Raw genomic sequence first — 23,956 nt, 5'->3', positions numbered from 1 at the left:
CGGTAGGGGTGCAAGTGGATATCCAAATATTCGAATCCCATTCGAATTTGTATTCGAAAAGTCGGATATCATTCGAAAATTTCGGATATCGAATTCGGATAATTTTTTATGTTCGAACTGGTTTTGGATACGGATTCAGATACTGCTATATCCGCATCCAAAAATATCTGATCCGATTTAAAAAATTAATAGTTATTATATATAATTTATTATTGTATAAAATATTATATAAAATCATAAACTAATAATATAAACTATAATAACAAAATAATAATAATAATAATGTTAATAATAAATGACAAATATATATATTTATAATATAGTTTTTATAGTGGTAAAATGAATTATTCAAAACAAATAAAATTTTAATTAATATTAATTTTGGGAACCGATATTATCCGATATCCGATTCGGATATTGGATTCGAATATCAGTATAAATTTTCGGATTCGGATATATACAGGCATATCTGAATCCAAACCTATCCGTTTGCAACCCCTAAATTCTACGGTGCGCGAAGTGAAACTGGGCAACCGCAAGATGATGTGTGCTCAAAATCAAGGACCAAAATATCGAATTCGGTGAATATCTCGATGTACCAAAAAACCGAGATATATTAGAAATATCAGAGATATCCATTTTTTTGTTGACTTGTCAAAATTTTGTTTTCTATGTCGATATATTAATCAAAGTCAACAATATTCGGTCAAAGTCAACAATATTAGTCAAAGTCAACACTTTATATCGTATATATCGGTCGATATATATTGGTATATCGGAAATTACAAAATATATCGGGAAAAAATAGATTCAATATTTGGTTGAGATATATCGGATATTTATATTTTGGTGTACCCAAAAAACGAGATATATTGGCGATATCTCGGATATCTCGGCAATATTTTGGGCCTTGCTCAAAATATCTATATTGTACCCTAATATTTCAGGAAATAATATCTGCAGCGAGTGAAATGTTCCATCGCTCTCCTGAATAAAGTAACTAACAATTTCAACAGAAATCCCCCCCACCCCTCAAATAAAATCCATGCAATCACTTAAATTTCCCTCCAATCTCTAACCACGTCAGCAAATATTTATTTTCTCTTTTCATAATCCCTCTATGAAACTTCTCCAACACTCCTCCTACTGTAGAAACCGTCCCTCACTTTTTTGATAAACACAAACCCTCCCTCACACTCCACCGAGCACCACGTCCGCCACCACCAACGTCTTAGAACCCACCATCTCCACCGTCTAAAGTCACGTGGTTTTGGTAACATGTTTTCCTCTTATATCTTACATATTTTTATGGAAACTTGTATGCAAAATTCATGTATTGCCTATCAACTGTTAAATAAAAATAAAAAATGTTTCAATCACAAAGTAATGATGCTTCACAAACATGCATGATAAGAGCCCAAAACTGTAGTTTTAACCCCTTAATAATATTACATTTAGACAAATTATGTGTATAATAAATAAGAGCAAGAGAAAGGAGCAAAGGTTGGTTGCTAAGAAGTTCTATGTTTAAAGCCCAAATTTCAAAGAGAAAAAGCCTTTTTAAAGCCCAGTCAAAGCTGAAAAATCAAAGTCAACGCGAGAAGAAATAGAGCAGAAAAGTCAACAGAACTTCTGCAGGTCGTATCTTTGGACTCAGACCTCGGAATTGGGCCTATTATATGTCAAAACGACTGGCTCGGAAAGAGCTTTCTAATAGTCTAGACTTTGATCCAATCAGAAGAGTAAAATTAGACGAAAATGCTGCTACAGTAATTTCTAGCAAAGAAACCCTTTTTGGACTTAAGTAATTAGGTTTTGGGCTTAATTTCATGGCCCAAAACATGCCTCCAAAGTCCATGCATGAAATTATAAACCTAATATTCTCCTATATAAAGAGGTTTAAGGCTAAACAAAACTTGGCTACTCCCCTCTTTAGTTTAATTTTAAATTAGGATTTTCTCTCTCTCATTTTTTAGTTTAGTTTAGTTTTAGTTAATTAGTTTAGTTTGTAGCCTCCATTAGAACCTTTTAATAAAAGCTTTAATTTATTCAATTCAAGTATCTTTAATAAAGTAGTTATTCATGATGTCTTCTTCTATTTATTATTATGTTTATGATAGTCTGATGAATCTTAGCTAAACTTCCATTAAAGAGGTTTGATGAAGACTTGATATGTTAGTTAGAATTATTGTATTTAAGAGTTTCACTCTAGTAGGTTAGTTGATTCGCCATGAGAATAAGTTGAACTTCCTCACATGCTAATTATTAGTTGGTAGAGATTGTCATGAATAATTAGGGATAAAATACTTAATATTAATTGGTTAGGATTGCAATAATCTACACTCGTATATTAGGAATTAATCAAGGTGAATTCAAATCTCCCTAATTCCTTCTCTATCTTCACATCTTATTAGTTAATTATTATAGTTAATTTAGAATATAGCCAATATTAGTCTTCACCATATTAGTGTATCCTTAAATATTACTCTCACCATTGTTTCCTTGTGTTTGATTAATTGGATTCTATTTATGTTTGAGTAGTTTAGGAGTGGAACGATTCCGTACTCTATATATTGCATGAATATATATGTGAGAGTAGGAAATAAATAATTGATACTATAAAAATAGATTAGAGAAATCTAGTTGAGTTTTTACGGGCTATCAATGCACTAAGCTGGAATTGATGGTATAATTGATAAAATTTTCAAGGTTTTTTGTGATTTGGCCACTAGGGTATGTGTTCAAATTATTAATAGTTTTGTTGTTGTGATAATGTCTCGAGTATTTCCCCTACTACCAAATTGAGAAAAGAGTCACTAGCATCAAGAATTAAAGTATTTATGGAGAGTTGCTAACTCATGTATGATTCATGAAGTAATATATCATATTCTTTCGCACCATCAGCTTCAGTAAAAACCCAACATTTTAAATAATGAAGTAGCATACTTTGTGAACTCAAATGGACACATGGAAAAGTTATAAGCTACGCTCACTTCATGGTTTAAATTAATGCAGTGATCCTCTTTAGAAAGACTGACTTATCTAAAATGGAGTGTTGCAACAATGAAATTTATTTACTAGTTTTTCAATCGTGCTTCCCATTTGGAAAAGACTTCCAATCATCCTTCTGACACACATCGCTAATATAAAAAGAGGAGTTTTTGGGATACCTCTTTACATGTAGTGGTTGTGGTTGAGAGTGTGATTTGGTTGCACTTGTCGAGAACTCACCTTCGTTACCTCCACACATGTCTATAGTTCATTGTTATCTCTTACAAACATTCAATATATGAGAACAATGATTTTGCTGCATAAACTTGGATAGATTAATGAAATATATGTCTTTGTTGTTTTATACATTGTAGACATCTGATTTTTTGAAAGGGGTTTACATTGTCATCTGTGTATATATTGTCTTAGTTTGATTCTACTAATCTATTGCATTATTTTAGTATATCTCTAGACGAGATGGGGATGGTGAGAGGGGCAACAAATAATCAATAATTGTATATGCAGAGTCGCCACATATCTTCTTTACTAATGCATGGAGCGGTAATTTTTTGGCATTTATTACTCCGGTTTTGGTTTGCTTATTTGACTTCACAACCAATAACAAGTGTAAGTGGTGAACAGGAGCGACCGATTGTGCGGATTCATGAGCACAACCAAAAACTGAAAGAATGGAAGTTGAGTCATAGACAAAAGAAGCTTATCTCTGCAATGGGTTTCAAAAACATTAGGAAAATTGGACATTTCCAAGCTAATAGAGACCTGATTTCTGCTCTGGTTGACCATTGGAGGCAATAAACAAATATTTTCCACTTCCCGTCATTTGAAATGACAATTACACTTTAGGATGTGGCCCACATATTGGGCTTGAATGCCTTTGGGGAATCAATCGTCGACACCTCATAATTGACTGCCACAAGCTTGTTTAAAATATTTGGGAGTATCTCCTTCAGAAGATAAATCTAGAGGGAAATCCGTTTGTGCCTCTTGGTTCAGAAATACATTTAAGGGCACTGGAATGGTAATTGACGAGGAAAAACGCACAATAGCATATGTGTTGTACCTCATTGGGAGCACAATATTTTCAAAAGGTGGCGGCAATTGCGTGCACACCAAGTACCTAAAATTCCTAGCTAATACAGAAGTGTGTGCTACCTATACTTGGGCTGTTGCTGTTCTTGCATATCTATTTAAAGTGCTCAATCGAGTGTCACTTTGCCATAAATCCACAACAAAGAAAAGGAACAAGCTAGAAAAGGAATCTAATTTTGTGCAGAATATTTGTGGTTCGTCTACGTTGTTGTTGGTACGTATAGCCCATTTATACTTGATGATATTTTATTATGTATATCTTACTATTTTTTTATTAACTTTTGAAAACTTGGTTATAGGCATGGTTCTATGAAAGGTTCCCCATACACCTACTGAAACGAGAACCGAAAATTGTGTTCCCTGCTGCTTGCAAATGGAAAAATCCCTAATTCCGACCTTGTACAAAACAAGTGTATAAGGACCTACGCAAAGAGTTGGATTCACTTGGTGAAGATCAGGTTAGTATAAAATTAGTATCCATAACTCATCAAACTGTACCAAACTATTGTCTACTTTCTTACTAGTATTGATTCTATTCTATTAGGTTATCTGGCAGCCGTGGGATAAATGGGTACATGCTCTTCATTTTGCCTCTCTCCATTCTCGCGTGTTGCCTGTCTCTACATGGATGATCCATTTCGACTCCGTAGAGAGGTATATGCCTAATCGATGTATGCGTCAATTTGGGCTTGACTAACACATACCAGAGCAACCACTCAGGTGGGATCCTAAAGCAAATGGTTCTTTTTTGGAAAGATTTATTACGGAGTGGAATGTTTGGTGGAAGGGTGGTTGTGAAGTAGAAGTCAACTTTCCTTCTGCTTCAAATGCAGCTTATCTAGATTGGTATCAGGAGCATTGTATGAGTCGCACTCAACCATTTTCCTTAAGGGAGTTGTTCCTCATGAATCAGTGCAGTAAAGAGGTAAATTTGCAATAAATTGCTTATTTTGTTTTACCACTATTTTTTTATGTTAAATCTATTGACTGTAATTATCCCCTCCATTTATTTTAGACTTCAAAATAATTATTGTAAGTGTAACCTACTGATGCCTTTTTGTTGGAAAGCTAAAAAGGTGGCAATTATTTCTTCTTTTTGCTGAATTTTTGATGGCATAGGTTCTCATCAGCTCAATATGTTATTTTTGATGAAGTAATGTAATAAAAACATGTTGTTATCTATGTTTGTGTAGAATTGCTTGTATTTAATTTAGTAGAAGGAATTTATTCTAATCGGAACATACAATTGTATTTTAGGTGGTGTAGGTGGTAAGAAGTACACAAGATATTACTTTAGCCACCACCAATCTGCCTTCCCAATTCCCATAGCAGTATCCTCCATATGTAGATTAAGTATTTATTTACAACATTATGAAAACATAGATGAGGTTTTTTTAGTCTATATATCTTCAACATTGTTTTCATTATCTGCTTATTGTTAGCATTGGATTTGTTGTAGAAGGTGCACCGTTATGACTATCAAGAGTTGGTTGAACCATTACTGAAAACAATTCCTGATGAAAAAATCCTACAAGATTTGCAACTGTTGCGTGCAGAGATATTGAAATGGGTGGTGGCAATGGTTTGAGTAAAAATCACAATGAATTTGAACAAGAAGATCCATTTCAGGCATTAACATATTCAAATGCAGATAGTGGCAGTGACTTTGAAGAATCTAGCCAAAAAGAAAATATTGTGGAAACTCAACCGGATATTTTTAAGATATTTCACCATCTACAGGGACTCGGGGAAGACAAACCATGCCTTCAGGTAATGGGATCCAACTATAAATTTGATTCATTGTTGGTGGTGTATGATAGTTTGTTCAACAGTATAAGTTTTCTAGATTGACATGATTCTTATTATATTGTCATTGTAGTTAAATCTTGGTCGGTACGTATACTTGAAGAGAAAAATGGATGAAGTGGTATTGTTAAAACTCATCATTCTAACATGCCTTTTTCCTTATTGTTATGCAGGAAATTGGTCTAGTCTGAGAGCTATGCATTTTTCTCCTTTAGCTGATAATATTGTCGTTATTGTAACACAACCTAGTCCTCACCTTGAATATGGTAGGTGCATGCCGACAACCAATAAATGTTGGAGTTGCTCACCTTTTTTTACCGTATATGAATTAAGTTTTATTGGTGTAGATAATATTAGTGGAGGATGTGCAAGTGGCATAGAAGAAGTCGAGCAAGAGGTGATCGAAGGTAAATTAGTCAAGGATGACTATGTTTTGACATAAATGGGTTACTTGTAACGCACATTTCTCTCCATTGGTTATGCAAGTACATGTGGTAGCCCGGATGCAAACATGTTGAAGTCGATGTTTGAAGGAATGGAGATGTCGGACATATGTGCAAGTAAACGGGTTTTTATTGCAACTATTTGGGTACATCTATGTTAATGCAATTATAAAGAAAAAATTATACACAATGGTATTTCTATGCTATATATCTATTAAATTAGAAAAATACTCGTAATTGTACTAAATACTTGTAAATTAATAATATTTGTGCTAAATACTTGTAATTGGTATATAATGGTAATTGTTGGTGGATAGTTTATTTTAGAATCGAAATGGAACATGATTCTTCGGAGGGAGCAAACCACCAAAGGTAGTGCGCAACCATATCTAATAACTTTACGTTGCCCTTGAGACTGTGTATGTGATGGTAACCGATGTACTAGTACCATTTTGTGATATGCAACTTGGACCTACAGAGTACTATTAGGTCTTACAATGAACTCAACAATGTCTAAATTTAACATCCACGCAATGTTAGCATTTAATATATGTTGTGTAAGTCTGATTTTGTCTTAATTGGTTATGCAAGTAGTCGCGATGGCCCGGATGTAAACATGTTGAACTCGGTGCACGAAGATAGTGCGAAGAGGGACATGCATGAAGGTAACAAGTTTCATTTGCATTATTTGGTTTATTTCTCAATAATATTACACCCTCACATCCGTGTTATGTTTCAGGGTAGCATATTGACATTAACAATGTTTGTAGATACATGAATGGGTTTGTTTGTAAAATTTGAAGCACTTTAATTTGTATATTTGACATAAGTCCTTAATCTTCATGTACTTTGGTCATAAAAAATCATCCACTGAAACAATGTACTTTGGTGAAAACATGAGGATTAGGAGACAACTATGTGACGGCACAATATTCTTAAAAAAGGTTGAAAAATAGAGAGGGAACAGAGAGAATACTTTTTATTGCGTATTAAATGTGAACTTCCCATGTATACACCAACTTAAGTTTTCTTGTATTCTTACGGGGTATGACCATGCTACGTGAAGGAGCCAAAGAGGGGTAACCCGCTAGCATTTCTCTATTATTATATTATATTAACTAATTTGCCATAGTAATTTAATTGTGTGTAGTTTCGAATATTTGACTTATAAATTTGTTCTGTATGTGCATTAAATAACGAATTTATGTGTAGACAACAATAATGGAGGTGATGCGAGGGTGAATGTGATCGAAGATAAAGGTAAAGGGGTTACCTTTGCTGTCATTGCATTATTGTACTTGTGCTCAATATTGATATTTGTCGTTAAATAATGCCAGAACCATAATGGAACATCGTATATTCTTAGGGCGGGCTCTATTACCAAAAAGTAGTTAAGAAACGTTGTATCAAATAACTTTTTCCGCCCTTCATACGAGGTGATGGTTAACGATATATTATTAGCACCATTTTCTTTGTGATGTGCAACCATTCCCGTTAGACATTGTGCTTAATTAATAATTAATAATATAGACAAAATTGTTCAAATTTTTATTGAAGGTGCATTGAATCACATATATGTTGTGAAATCATAGTCATACCATTTAATATATATGATTTGTGTGCTTATAGATGTTCCCATGAAGAAACGCTTTATAGAAGGCCAAGCAACTAGAAGCTGTCATGTTAAGCCTCCCATCTTTGAGACAACAGTCGAGCTTTGTAATCAAAGTCAAAGTTCATCTTGTTGTACTCCACAAACTCCATCTCTTTTTGTGGCTCAGGTTCACAGCAGACTGGATTGTGTAATAGGTAAGTCGACTATATATTGATCACGTTTAAATTTATCTTATCATTCACCTTTTCTTGTGTCGTATTGTCATGTAAAGTAATTTTTCACTGTGTGTTTTTATATTGTTCAATCATATTTAGATGGCCCAATGAAAAAGAAACCAAAGAATGACATGCAGAGAGAAACAATTATTGCTGTTAAAGTAGCTCTCCCTAACAAGATTTGCCTCCGCCCACGAGCGGGTCAAGTTTCTGATGGCGTTACTCCAGGTAATTTTTGGTCTAAAAAACCCTATATAAATCATCCTAAATGACTAATATCTTTAGTACTAACTACTTAGGGATATTATATGTTACATCAAACTTCCCGGGCATCCATATTGGTAGATTTCTTGACGTGTATTCCAAATCCATACATAATTGATTATACCTGACAACAACATCACTGTTGAGTACCATCATTTTGGACTTACTTACAATCAGAAACAAGTTAGAAAAGCAGGGGTAAATGGAGCTTATGAGGGAACACAATCAGGTGAACTATATTGGAACACAATTAGGTTATGAGGGTTTTTAACCCTTTTTTGTCAATTTATGATTTTTTTTGTTTCTCCTGTGTAAGAATTGACACTACCAAAGTTGAAGTGCTTGTAGAATTGTATGCATTCATATGTTACTCTAGCATAACAGACTTTGAAAACTCCTTAATCTACCATACCTAGCTACCTTATGGTTTGTTGGTAGTTTGGTTTGATTAGTTTCGTACATTTTCTGTTTTAATAATTTTTTCAGTAGATCGATCAAAGGCCTAACATACATAGCTTCTATAGTTGTAAAGTTGATATGCAGTTGTTCAGAGATTTATCCTGGGTGTCGGTATGTACCAGGATCTGAAGCGCAAGAACAGCTACTGCAGCAGCAACTACTATCTCCAATGCAAGAGGCATCTAATGTGGACAAACAAGTACGACCGTCACTGCAGAAACAAGAGCCTATAATGACGCAAATAACGACCACAAAGAGGCGAACTTGCAAAAACGAGACCCATGCTGTGGAAGATGCACAAAAGAGCAGGCCCAAATGTCAGAGTAACCAGGTGGAACAAGAATATGCAAGGGACATTTGAAGTAGGCACCCAAATTGTTGATGAGTATGTAGATTAGATGTAATATATATTCTATTGCACGAGTACTGACACATTGCTACATGTATGTCTCCAATGGTGTCATACTCCAACTCCAATTTCTCATTTGGATCTGTTCGACTCGAACAGAAGTATTTCAACAATATGTCATCAACAGTGGCATACTCCAACACCAACCAACTTAAACCAACACCGAAACACCAATTTAACCCAACCATCACAAGCACTTCTAAACCAACCTGCACACAAACACCAACCTAAACCAACACCGAAACACCACTTTAACCCAATCATCACTTGCACTCAACAGTCAACACCTAACATAGTCAAGAGTTCATAACAACTTCAAAATAAACGAGTTCATAACAGAGTAATGACTTCATAACAACTTCAAAATAAATGAGCATTCTCAAAACACAAGAGAGTTGCCTATAAAGAGACAACCACAAACAACTAACGCACCCCCAAAATACAAGAGAGTTGCACATAAAGAGTTCCTAACACAAACAACTAACGAGTTCATAACATGACCACCACAATTAACATTGACCCTCATAGCCCTGCCTGGTAAAGCTTCCTAAATAGCTTAGGTGTCTTCATTTCCTCATCTTGCCCCAAGAAGATCTTCATCAGTTTGCTATTTCAACAACCGCTTCAGTAAACACCTTAAAAAAAGGGGGTTCAGGTATGTCTCAAAGAACCGAGACTTTTGACCCTCTTTGGCAGTTGGGGTAGTGCATTTAACTCCACTATTTGCTTGAGAACCATCACCTACACTAGTTGAGCTTTCACTAGCTTGTGAACCATCACCTCAATCGGACATTGTCAGATACAAAAATCATATTTAGTCATCGGTTTATTTCATCAGCAGTTCGCTTAAAACTCTCTATCCTCCAACCATTATTAGGCTTCTTTCCCCCCACTAGCAGCCTCCTCCAATAACACCTCAACCAAGATCACTTCCATGTTCGGATACCATCTCAGTTGGGTGTTTTTCAGTCTTTACATTTTCCATTGCCATTATCCAACGTTGGTTGCACACCACCTGCATTCGTTAGATTGACACCACCACTTGCCATAGTTTTAAACAAATAATAAAGAAAGGGTCCTATATTGGGCACTCATCAAATTGGATTGGGCAACCCCCAAAAATAAAGAAATATTACAAGTTTGCCATATTACAAGTTTGCCATCAAAGCCCAAGCTCAACAACCAATCCAACCGGTCTCGCCATAACGAACCCCTCGGGTCGTTTGAGTGTACACTCAAACGGTCTCGCCATGTAGTTTGAATGTACACTCAAACGACCTCACCATATAGTTTGAGCGTACACTCAAACGACCTCACCATGTAGTTTGAGCGTACACTCAAACGACCTCACCATGTAGTTTAAGTGTACACTCAAATGGTCTGCGCGTGTCGTTTGAGACAAAACTCTTGGTTTTTTGCTAGACAATATGGCGGGGTCGTTTGGGCAATCTCCAGGACAACATGGCGAGGTCGTTTGGGGACTCTCTTGGGCGACATGGCTGGGTCGTTTGGACTTAAAAAATTCGGTTTGTTTGTCATGATGTTCATTTTAAAAATCAAATCCACTTAATCAACCCAAACTCAAACTCAAACTCGAAAAGGACTTCATCAAGCTTGGGCAAACTTGAACTCAAGTTTAATCAACCCAATCTTCCACCCAAACTCCAAAAAAACATCAAGTTTGAAATCATCAAGTTTAATCAACCCAATATTCCACCCAATCAAATTTAATCAACCTAATCAAGTTTAATCAATCCAACCAAGTTTGAGTATATACTCAAATGGGACACGACTTCGAATTGGGTGAAGTCACCAACTTCAATTCCCATTGTTGATTCACAACTCAACACTCAAAGTATGAACACGACAGAAAACTCGAAGTTTTTTTTTTTTTTTTGGCATTCAGTCTCGCGAGAGAGATGATACCGGCTAAAAAGGTTTGAAAAAAATGGTTGCCGGTATGCGTTGAGGTGTGGGGGTGTATTGGGCTATTGTTGTCGGGCTTGGGTCGGAGGCTGCCCAATGCAATTTGATAAGTGCCCGATTAAATCACCTAAAGAAAGCTCCATACTTATTTAACACTAAATAAAACATAGTACTGAAATAATAAAGCATGGTATTACAAACGCATTATCACTAGTCTTCAAACATAGCAAAAAGTTACAAATAGTTATCTTGCCATATTGCCACATTTTTTTATGTTTAGATGACAAATTAAATACAGGGACGAACAACTACAAATAAAATGCAACAACGGGTTAGTATAACCTACCTAGCAGATGCTGACTAGCAAAGTCGGTAAGACTTTTGGGTGATGATACCAAAGGTCTGGGGATCAAACCCTGCTAGCATCAAAGAGTTACTGATCTCATTTAAAACAAGCTTACCAATAAATATATATACGGGTATAAAGATACAGATTGAAACAAACAGTTCTCGTGGTCCAGAATCCAAAAAATTTAAATTTGGATCATAAAATTGCTTGTATCCATAGAACATCGGACGTAACATAGATAATGAATAAATAGGAGTTAATATCATTCCAATTGTCGTTACAAAAGTAATTAGTATTTTTGGCATTAAAAGAAATTTTTGGCTCGTAATGAGTCAAAAAAAAACTACCAATTCTGCAACAAAGCCACTCATTCCAGGCAATGCAAGAGAAGCCATCGAGAAGCTGCTGAACATTGTAAATATTTTTGGAATTGGGATAGCTATTCCTCCCATTTCTTCGAGATAAACAAGACATATTCTATCATAATATATATAACCTACCTAGTACAAAGAAGATTTTCACCAACGGTTGTTCTACAATTGAAGAAGAAGCTTCCCGGTCAGAGAATACAATTTTCGGAAAGGTTAACTAGTATTAACACCCCCCCCCCCCCCACTAGATGGGGAAATTAGGGTCTCCCCCCTAAGTACACAAAAAAAAAAAGTCAACTTGGGTTGACCATATTTTTTTGTGTTTATTTGAGGGGGAGACCCTAATTTCCTATCTATTGGGGGAAAATCCTAATTGGCTCATCTAGTGGGGGTAATACTTGTTAACCCTTTTTGGAAAATGTGTATAATCGCTTTCCTTTTAGTAAATTTTCACCGACGTCATGAGTCATGACCGATAGGGTTATATACTAAAAGCATTACTTTTGTATTAACTCTAATTCTTTATATTTTGAATGAGAATCATATGGGCAAATGTTATGCATATTATATATGTTATTAGTTATATGCATGTGTCTAATACTTTATGTTGTAGATGATATGGTGTGAACACACAGAAAATCATATCATCAGTACCTTATAAAGTATAAGTAATCGTTCACAACCTAGATGGATTTGGACAAACCATTGGTATGGTTGTAGTATAATCTGGTATTAGTCTATCTTGACTATAGGATTACACTAGTACACTTTGTGTGTATTGAACAGGACCAAGTGAGGTTGTTTATCTTTATACTGACTATATAACAGAACAAACGCCTCTGTTATTATGGATGTTTGTCCTCTTAATCTGGATATAATAACGGGCACATACGTGCATTGTACATTGCTTTAAATCATCAATGAGTGAGATTCATTTGTGAGTCAACAAACTCGATGGATTGGGTAATGACATTGTATATAAGGTGTGCTGTTGATTATAGAAGAAATCCGTGACCCGCAGGAAGTCGGGTTGATGATGTCCCCTTGAAGAGCTCAAAAAAAATTTCATGTAAACCCTGCAGGTGGATTTATTCCGACATGACAATAAGGTTGAGTGGTACTACTCAAGGACATAAGAAGTTGATTAATGTAGTTGTCAGTAACTTGACTTAATCAACGGACATTCGATATCTTAAACACGGGGTGATCAACGAGCATATAATATGGAGCCCATAAACGCTGACACGTAATTTGGGATTAGGGTGGTAGTGCAACAATGGCCTTTAGTGGAATAAGTCATTTGTTGACGGACTTGGGCCGTGTGTTCTGGGCGAACATGGGAAGCCCAAGCCCGTCAGGAGACCCAACCCTAATTTCTCCTCATGGTCCCTATTGTAGCCTATAAATAGAATCCTTCTTCTCTCTGGATGAAATTAACCTATTCACTATTCACCTAGATTAGAAAAAGAGGCAAGGAAAAATAGATCCAAAGTTGGATCTAGCTTTGTGAGAAAGAAGGGGGTTGGTAGATCGTTGTCCATACAACGTCCAATCTATTCTAAATGAATACAACAGAAGATCAAGGGGTTGATTTCGGATTTCATAAAGCTTGGATTCTCTGAGATTACATCTAAGCCGATTCTCAAAGGTATGTTTCCAATCCAAAACCGTGAACCCCATTAATTTCACTGTGCGTGGGTTTTCGTGGTTTGTAGAAATTTTGCATTCTGAATAACGGTTCTTACAGACCGTTATTCAGAATTTCCCAAAATTTCCTTCCCCTGAAATCACTGAAACTCTATCTCCAGACTCCACCACGTCACCAAACTTCTCGAACACAAAATAGTCTCATCCCAGTCCCTTCTCACTGACCACCACCGCCTGTCTAGCCTCTGCCCTCGAACGAAACACCACCACCACCTAAAAACGTCTTTTCAGTAAGTTGCTTTCATAGGAACTAGAAGTCGAAAAAAGCAGTAGTTTGTTGAGCTTTATTATTTAATTATTTAATTAAGTAATATATTATTTTGGAAATCATTTTATTTTGGAGCATTTGTACATCTTTATAAAGCTTTAGTAGAGGTAGGGTGGTTGATTGGTACCTTAGAGAGTCATAAAAACTTTTTATTTCAGGTTTCATATGGCTCAGACAAATCAAAGTGGAAATGGTCTGAACTTTCAAGAAAGAAATCAACGTATCATGCGTTATAGGCAGTCTAGGTACGAGGTGCTGATTCTTCTAGAATCAAAATATCAAACAAAGGCAGCAAGAAGAGCGGCCTTAGATGAAACAAGAGGCACTGTGACTCTTCCCTCAAATGCAGCAGTGATCAACTTAGTAGATGAAGAATTAGCTTCTTTGGGCCATGGCAAGGATCAAAATTGTCAATCCCTTTTCAGTTGTCATTGTGGTTTATGGAGTATGAATAGGATAAATGAACTATACATAGACTTAGTTGGTAACTTGGTAAACACATGTATTGTTGGCGTCATTTTCTATGTCATACTACTGTCAGGTATTAAGGTTATCAACTGATCGATTAAGTAAATATGTCTTTTATTTAGAACGAAGGCACAAGGTAATGAAGAATGTTCAAGTCCCATCAACTAATGCTAAGAGGAATCGATCAACGCGATCAAGCAATCAATCCAATGCTAGGAAACTGTGGAAAATCACTGGAGAGGGTATGGAAGAGGCAATTCATGGCATGGCAACTATTGCAGTTTCTGAAAAGGGTCGTAATATGAAGAAACAAATTACTGGTTCTAGTGTTGAACATACAGAAGAAGCAAAGATCATTGATGAATTAGAAAATGTGCCTGACCTAGATAGCATTACTTTCATTCAAGCTTTAGAGCTCCTTGATTATGACAAAAAACCCAGGGTGTTCATGGCGTTAAGGGTGGAGAGACATAGGGAATGGTTGCTACATCATCTAGCCAAAAAACGATTTGGAATGTGGGAACTAAAGCGGTGATCTATTTTGTGTTTGTTGCTGAAACTGCATATCTTTTCAGGGGTCATTCGGTACTTTAGTTAGTTTTTTGTCTATAAATTTAGAATGTGGGTACTAGATACTAACGTGATGATCCGTTTTGTATATGGTGCTAAAAATATATATTTTGTTCGGATCATTAGTTGCTTTGGTTGCTTATGAGTACCATTTAGATTTTAGAATGTGGGGACAAGAGTGATGATCCATTTTGTCCATGTTGCTGAAAATGTTTCATGAGGATTTCATTACTCATTAGGTGCTTTGGTTTTTATGACTATGTAATTATTGGGAGATACTCATGACTTAATGAAGTTAGAATTTATTTTGGATTTTGTACTTCTTGTTGTTATGTTCTCTCTCAAAGACATCAAAGAAACCCTCGAAAAGTTTTCTCTAACTCTCTCACAAAGAAAATGTCATATCTAACTCTCTCACAACGAAAAAATCATTTTTTCACTCTCTCTCTTGATCTCTTGGGTCGATGATATATTATATGTATTATCCAGACATACACGATATTACATTGTATATATCATCCCAGAAATTCTAGTAAAAATGGTGCGAACCAAGACATAACGGTGCCCAACAGGATGATACTTTGTGTGTATTGTCCTGACAGACTTCCACTATGCCATTTTAACCCATTCTCAACAAGATGCAATTTGTACTTATCAGACGTCAAAAATTACATATGTGTGGATACCACTAATTCTACACTGACAAAGAAAAAATGAGACGAACACTGATTTCAAATTAGATGCCATTACATGAGATTTCATTGCTTCTCTTTTTCAGATTCCACTCTTTTCTTCGAATTTCCTAAGAATCATATGAAATAAAAATTTGAACCAACTAACAAAATCCATATTCAACCAAATACTAGATTTTGGAATTATTTATAAGTTCTGAAGTTACACACTTATCCGAAAAGCTAGGTGCCTAAGTATCATCCAAAATAGATCATCATATTTATCCATCGATCACTATCCAAAATGTTGTTGTACGTATAGCTATTGGACTCCACCCTACTAGAAAATTTTCCTAACTCGTACCATTCATTGACGGTTGCAACATTCATTCCTCCAAGGCTCCAAGGGAGCCGCAAAATCCTAGCTCACATCATTAACACTTAAAACTCACAAAGCATTATACGTAGTAAAGTATGTCATTAAAAACGCTTCACTAAAAATTAGTATATACAAATAATTGTCTATATCATTATGTTTGACATACATGATAGTATGTCACTCGAATAGTCATAGCCAAGAAAGTATGTCATAAGTAACACCTTACAAAGGTACTGTGTAAACATAACGTTATATGTGATTATAAATAACATACATAGTATAGTATGTCATGAAAAATATCATAGCGTACCGTCAGACATAACAAAGTACATACCCAACACGGTACAAATGTATTATGTAAAAATAATTGTATATATGTTTATAAATAACATACTTAGTATAGTATGTTATGCAAAATTTCATAGAGTACAGAGTACGTGATCTACTACTCGGTACATAAGATTGCATTGTAAAAACATAGATATATGTTATAAAAAAATGTCATATAGTCTGTAGTATGTAATTAATTAATAGTTGTATAAATAGAAGGTATATCATACTTTATGGGTGGTCTCATGGTACAATGTAAAACAATTGTTTAAGAGGATATCGTATGTCAATAAGAGTTTTATACGTTTGGTAGTATGTCATAAGCGCTACAATCACTGATAGATATGACACTATATATGTCATACTCGAATGTTATGTCACTTTTTATAATATATGTCAATAAGAGTTTTATACGTTTGGTAGTATATCATAAGCGCTAGAATCTCAGATAGATATGACACTATATTTGTCATACTAGAATATTATGTTACTGTTTGTGACATATTCCTCTCCAACCTTCTGTTCGGCGCTGTAAGAACGAACAGATCTATTTATGAACATGTCAATGTCATACTAACTGACATATGTCTGCTGATGGTCTTGTCTCATGGTGAGAGACAACACCAACATCCAAACAATAAGAAACAACATAATATACAATGCTTGTCAATATAGCGTATATAATATTGCTCTATTTTATTGATTAAACTAAAGAAAATAACACCATAGATACCGCTACAAAATAATTTAGAAGTCAATCTTTAAATATTCACCATTATGCGATAATAGCACATGCTCCACTTGATCTAACTATTACAAAAATGCTTACAAAAATCTTGTTAGAAGATTAGCAACAATTGCTCTAAAGCTTAGCAACATTGTACTCCTCTTTCCTAATGTTAACTAGCTATCCGTAATATGGAAAAAGACTCTCCCATCGTCACTATAAAACTTTTCAACATTGAATTTCTCCGAAGCCTTGCTCCCAACCTCATCCACGGGAAATGCTATAAGTTCAACAGGAGAAAAATAGTCACTCTAATGGTACAATCTAAGTTTAGTTTACTCCCTACTAGAAAAATTACGTCGGTAAAAATTGTGTCATACCTTCCAAATCTGGACACCTACACTTTGTGTGCTCCGTAGATCGACACTTGCTACATTGCTTGGTCTTTCGAGATCCTCCTACTTCATTACCAACTTCCACTATGCCCACCAAACAAGCAACATTACTTTGAACCCCATGAAAATAACAAACAAGAAACATTTTTTTGCGTTTATAAAAAAAAGATAACATGCAAAATTATCACTTACATCCAATATCTCTGTTTAACCCGTCATCATCCTCACTCACATCGGCAACTCCTGCAGCACACTCAACATAGTTGCGCTTAGCACTTGGACCTGTAAAACAGTGCACCACAAGAAAGATATTGACGAATACAAATCAGAATCAACAAACTTTCGTAACTATTTAATGTTAACAGAAAAGTGAGAATATGGCAACATTATAAGAAACTTACCCCCATCCTTTGGATGCAAAAGTGTACATGTGGGCCTTGTGTGTCTGACGATACCACAGTGGCCACACTTATTTTTTCTTGTCTCATTCTGACCTTTCAATCTACTAGGTTTATGCAGCCTACTCTTCAATTTTATGTGTGGTGGATCATTAACAAATGGACGATGGGTGGTTTTAGGTTGGGTGAAAGGCATCTCTACCCCGGCGGTGCCTTTAGAAGACAGAATGTCATCCATTGTACCACTTTCTGGTGGAATATAAGGCATTTTAAAGGGAACTTATGGACTGCCTTCAGAAGCTCTAGAAAAAGATGACAACATGGATTTAAAAGCTTCACTGTTTTTGGTTGTTTGATAGGCCCACAAACATATCTCCTTGCATTTCTCTATAAGCTCACTGTGATGAATAATGAAAGCAGTCTGTGAAGAAAAACTTGGATCATTATTTGGAATGACAGATTTCGCAACTCATGTCCATCTCCTTAAAAAATAGCTCTGGGGTATTTCATGAAGGTCCTCGTGTTTGTAAATCGAAATGATATGTCTACATGGAAATCCAAACGACTTAAATAGCCCACATGAACATCTAGCATCCTGCTCTAAAAGGTTGTATTCGTTCCACACTCGTCTTTTTTTGCCTGTTCAGATGACGTTTGATGGTGTATACACGAATATTGTCACCCACATCACGTTTATCTTCTGCAGTGTACATCGCTTCCTCATGTAACTGCTTCATAAAAGCAAGAAAAGTAGCTTGAGTATAGATGGATTCTGCCTGCTTTGCATATTCAATCAAATGGCTACCAATGAAAGGCTTCGTCGTTGTAGTCCTTACCTCTTTTTCGTGCTCTCGGGGACGGATATTTGCAACTGCCAATTCTATTTTCCCAAATAGCTCACACAACTGCATCCCGGGCTTAACATGATGTCATATAACAGAGTTAATAGCCTCGCAACGTTGGTTGCTTCTGCAACCGCCAAAGAACTTACCATGAAGATAAGATTCTACCCACCTCGCCCGTTTCTTTTGTACCTTCATCACCCATGTGTTATGACTAACTTTGTATTTTTTCCACTAGTTGTTTCCACCTTTCTTCAAACTCTCCCCGAGAACGTTTTATAAACATAATAGAGCTGAACTCTGTTGCAAATCCAGGGATTTTGACATTGGTGATGCAATTTTTCAATACGTGCTAAGTGCACAGCTGGTGTTTCGAATCTGGAAGAATAGATTTCAAAGCTTTACAAATCGCTGGGTCACCATCAGTAATGACTGATTTAGGGTGTTCACTACACATTGCATCAATAAATGATTTCAATGCCCACTTATAAGCGTCATTGCATTCACTTATGATCAAAGCAAAACCAAAAACTATAGTCTGTAGGTGGTTGTTGATTCTAGCAAACAAAACAATCGACATCTGGTACTGATTGCTCCTGTACGTTAAATCAAACAACAACATATCGCCAAAGCTACAGTAATCCAGGCGGGAGGTGGAATCCGCCCAAAGCGATTGCTCATAGTTGTAATAAAACGTTAAATCAAACAACAACATATCGCCAAAGTCTTTTTTTAGTAAAACCAACATTAAAGGAAATCCAGCTATATGGAGGTGGAATCAAACACCGATATCAAAGCAGCTCAAATTTAACTGCCCACTCGCATTTAACTCATAGTTGTAATAAAATAAAGGATCTAACTTCACTTTGTCCTCCATAATAGCAAGCAGTATGTTGGCGTCGCCATCAATACAACGACTTCTCCTCTCTTTTCCCATTTTGTTTTACAAGTCTTTTTTAGTAAAACCAACATTAAGGAAACCTCCAGCTATATGTGCAAAGTGACCCATCACTGGCATTTACGAACACCGATATCATTTAGGCACATAACAAATTCCAACACTTCTCGACTCACATTTCTATGTGACCAAAGAAACATTGAACTCGGATGCGGTACAAGTGGATGTGTGTGTTCCCCAATAAACTCTTTCAGAGTCCACAATTTTGCTTCAGAATAAAAAATAATAACAATGCAGGCTTTACAATTGAACCTAGTGATCTGTCTGGGTGTTTTTTTGGGTGTCATCAATTGGAGTTTATCTGTATGACTGAACACACAAATCTACGCTTAATAGCAACTCTATTTGGATGAATTCTATAAACATCCTTACGAACACCGAAGTCGACTGATTTGACATACTAATTATAAATAGTGTAGGCCTCGTCCGAGGTCTTGAACTGCATAAAAAAAATAAGCCCTATATGTATCAGACTCTTCAACATCGCTATCACTACTGTCAATATTTTCATTCTCCATCAGAGAAACAGTTGATTCCACATCCACATAATCACTTTCATCATATGCAAAACTTTCGAAACATAGACTTCTAAGAAACTCTTCATCATCGAGCCTTATTTGATTCATCATAGGAGCGCCTACTTAAATAAAGAATTTTTTTTTGGTACAAACGACCTAAACATAAAAAATTCTAATGTACCTTAAAGAGAAGAAGAAAGATTAAATCGACTTTAGTGATTGGATGATAAACTAACCTCAATGTTCGAACGTATTCAAGCCGTGTAGTGTTGTTGGTTGCTGTCACTTGTTTTTGCTCTACTTCCTTGTTGTAAATTTTAGAGAGTGAAAGAATTAAATGATTGACCATGAATTAAAGAAGAGGTGAAGGGGGTGAAGATTTAGGCGCGTAATCTAATTGAGAAGAATAGAAAATACGATAAATTGGGGACGAAGGAAAATATGTGAAATGCCAAAGCCACCCCTAGGTCTACTGGTTACAGGTTGGAAAATATGTGGTCAGAAATCGTGCGTAGCAAAACATCACGCGCATTGAAGAAGCCCTCAGAAAATTGAGAGTATGAACTATGAAGGAAAACATTACAATACCTCCCGTTGGGTTGAACAAGAGAAAGGCAGAATAATGGAGAGATAATAATAACAATGATAAAAAACCGTCAGAGGATGGGAAAAAGAATAATCCAGTCAATACAAGCTCTTACATTCATGTGGTGAATACAGTGGACATTGTTTTGTTTTTTGTATTTTTTTGGTTTGTTTCTTATTCGTGTTGAATTTGGTTTTGCAGTTTCTTGGAAATGGAATGGATACTTAGGAGACATCGCCAACCATTTTGCTATTTTTTGACAAGCACAAAATTTTGTTCAATGCTGGAGAGGTAACAAATACTTGTGTTTGTAACATTTTGCTTAAAGATTTTTAAATTGTGTCTTGAGTAGAATAAGAATTTAGAAAGGAATCTTCCTCCTTCACTGGGAAATAGTTGCTATAGTGGTTAAAATTGAAAAAGAGTTGTGATTGTGATGTGGGTCTAACAACACACAGACACTTCAGTATTAAGAAGTCTAGTAGCAATAGGATTAACACGTGGGGTCTGAGATGTGAACAGATTGAGGAACAACCTTACCTTTGTTGTTGGTTTGCATGAATGGTGCAAATAGGTGCTCCATTGATGGGATAGATGTCCAATTTTGTTCTTTATTTATTATATATTATTTATTTTTCTTCACAAATATTAATTTATGGTAGTTGTTCTTGAAGACCGGTTATGTAATTATGTTTGGATACCAAATTTCTTGTAAGCTAAATGCAAAAGAAACCTTTAGATGAGCACCAATAAATCTTCATGAAGAAAACTAGGCAGCCTTTAGATGAACACCAATAAATCTTCGTGAAGAAAACTAGGGCATGGAACAGGTCTACGATGCACGGATACAGATATAGGTGCGTACACGGGTACAGGGTACATTATGGAATTTTTTAAAATATAGGACACGGGTACAGTAACTAGAAATCTCGATATAAACAATGAATTAGCATTTAAGTGTGACTTCAAACATAAAGTGGTGGTGTGACTGATTGGCAACGAAGTACGTGCGAGTTCTTGTTCACTTTTTTCTATTTCTTATGTTCCATCTCTCTATTTGTGTGTTTCTCTCCCCTCCTCCTCTTATGATTCATGGCCATGTGAGGATACGTGTTTCAGTATCAGTAGTGTACCTGATGCATACTGGTGATGGTAATCTACAGTATCAGGGTATCATAGGAACAGGTTGTGTTCGGGCTGGTTTGAGCTTGACCTGAATCTGAAACGAATCTGATGCAGAGCTTTAATATATTTCCTACATCACAATCATTTTTCACTTTTCAGAGAATCCAAATCTGAACCCGAACCCAACTTGTTTTCAATAAATAGTAAAAGACAATTTGCTATAAATATCAATATCATAAATAATTATAAATAAAACATGTGTTTCACTATTTACTAGAGATTGTAATTTGGATGGCATTAGCGATACTCCTAATACTTTCTTTTTTTGTGTTGAAAGCTCAATCCCTTATGTTGAAAAACATGTTGGGGTTTACCTTAGAAAGATTGAAGCCAAACAGAATAGCGATTATCTTGTAGACTAGTAATAATAGATAATAAATAGGAAAGAACACAAGAGTTTTGCCCTAAGCATAGAGAAAATTGTCTCTAATGTCTATTAAAGTTTAATAAAATCAAGAATGATTCAATATTAGCCCACAAGCCGGACTTTATAGCTGTAAAACATTCTAAATCCGAATATTATTCCTACTAAAATTAACTAGATAATAATAGAAGTAATCTACCAAAAATCTAGCCCAAATTGGACTAAGATTTACTTTCGAAACGGTAAAAAGATAAAAGAAAATCTAAAACGATGAATTTGGAAGGAAAACAGTGTATTTTGATCTCGAAAACGGCTATCACGGAGCCTAGCTCAATGGTGACAGAGTGTGCGCCGTTGAGATCTTTCTGAATTGGGGTCACACGCCTAATTCAGACAACTGTAGTCAAAGTTATGGCCAAAATACCAAAACATTTACCCCAATTAGGAAAAGATCACGATTACTTGCCATCTTTGCATTGATCCGCCAACTCATGATACTTTAGTGCCATCAACGTGCAATCTGTCAACTCAGCATCATCTGACTCGGATCCTCCTGCATCAAAGATGCTCTTGTAACAGATGAAGACATTTGAACAATGTACAACACTTGAATTAAGAGAGCATGAACATTGGAGAAAGGTCAAAAGGATATTTGGGGGATTTTAGGAATCGCCTCCACAAGAGGTGATGTGAAAAGTGTGAGTTCTTTGGACTTGTAGAGCAAGACAACAAAGAATATAAAGTTGCAAACTTTTTTAATTGCTTATTCCAAAAATAAAATTAGAGGCTTCTGTATTAGTAAATTGAAACATATTTATGTTCATTCCATGATTACTTGAAAACTCTTAGAGAGAAACATTTTGTGCTGAATAGCTTCTCGTTATTCTAGGGTCTGCAACGATACTGTGTGGAGCATCAGATTAAGTTATCGAAGGTAAGAGTTAACTTCGAACTTGATATGTTTATATCTCAAAACTTTCTACCACAAGTCCCTGTTCCTAGTTTATAATTATTGTTCATTGTAATGTGGAAACCAACCTTGGTGGTGTTTTACATTTGTTGTTCAGATTAATCACATATTCCTTTCTCGTGTTTGCTCAGAAGCTGCAGGGGAACTTCCAGGTTAGTGCCTTTTAATTTATATCTAATGTTTGTTTGTTTTTTTTAATTTTCTAATTTTTTTCTTTCTTTTCTTTTGGGAGCCAGTAAAATTTAATTAATCAGTGGCATAAATATTTTTGTTGAAGAACTTAAAAACTAAAGATATATATACATATCTTTCAACAGTCATTCTTTTTGTACTAAGATATATATACATATATATATGGCTACCTACATAATTATGATTGTGCAAATTGACCAACAATCTTTCAACAGTCATTCTTTTCGTACTGCTAGCTATCTATGTTATGTCTTGGATTTTTAAAGCCACTAGTGTTTCTCGAGCCATAGGGTCCAACATGTGAGATATGTGGCATTATGGCAAGATCCCAATAGTAATATTTTGGTCCCTTTATGATAACTTTGATAATTTTGGTCTCGGGGTACCTCCATAATGGACTGAGGAAAAACTATGAAACACAAGAAGGTTAACTGATGCCATTTTTATTTTGCTTGGTAAGTTTATCTTTT

At 35.5% G+C, this 23,956-nt stretch overlaps 2 long non-coding RNA genes across 2 annotated transcripts in view; both read left to right on the top strand.

The window, feature by feature from the left end:
* The first annotated feature begins 4,265 nt into the window (after positions 1–4,265).
* LOC147496484 (uncharacterized) lies at positions 4,266–7,002 on the top strand. The gene is made up of 5 exons (XR_015196635.1): positions 4,266–4,559; positions 4,646–5,026; positions 5,561–5,871; positions 6,081–6,173; positions 6,255–7,002. It is a non-coding gene; the product is annotated as an uncharacterized LOC147496484 (long non-coding RNA).
* A 13,931-nt stretch (positions 7,003–20,933) lies between these two features.
* The window catches only part of LOC147496482 (uncharacterized), an 87,466-nt gene continuing 84,443 nt past the window's right edge, over positions 20,934–23,956 (top strand). Inside the window, exons 1-3 of the long non-coding RNA XR_015194800.1 lie at positions 20,934–21,066; positions 23,214–23,258; positions 23,392–23,446. This is a non-coding gene — a long non-coding RNA (uncharacterized LOC147496482). The remainder of the gene's footprint in view (positions 21,067–23,213; positions 23,259–23,391; positions 23,447–23,956) is intronic.

The sequence above is a fragment of the Coptis chinensis genome, chromosome 5 (assembly GCF_015680905.1).
Source record: "Coptis chinensis isolate HL-2020 chromosome 5, ASM1568090v1, whole genome shotgun sequence".
Taxonomy (NCBI): Eukaryota; Viridiplantae; Streptophyta; class Magnoliopsida; order Ranunculales; family Ranunculaceae; genus Coptis; species Coptis chinensis.
Note: the sequence above shows the minus strand (reverse complement) of the source record. Positions and strands in the feature narration are given on the sequence as shown.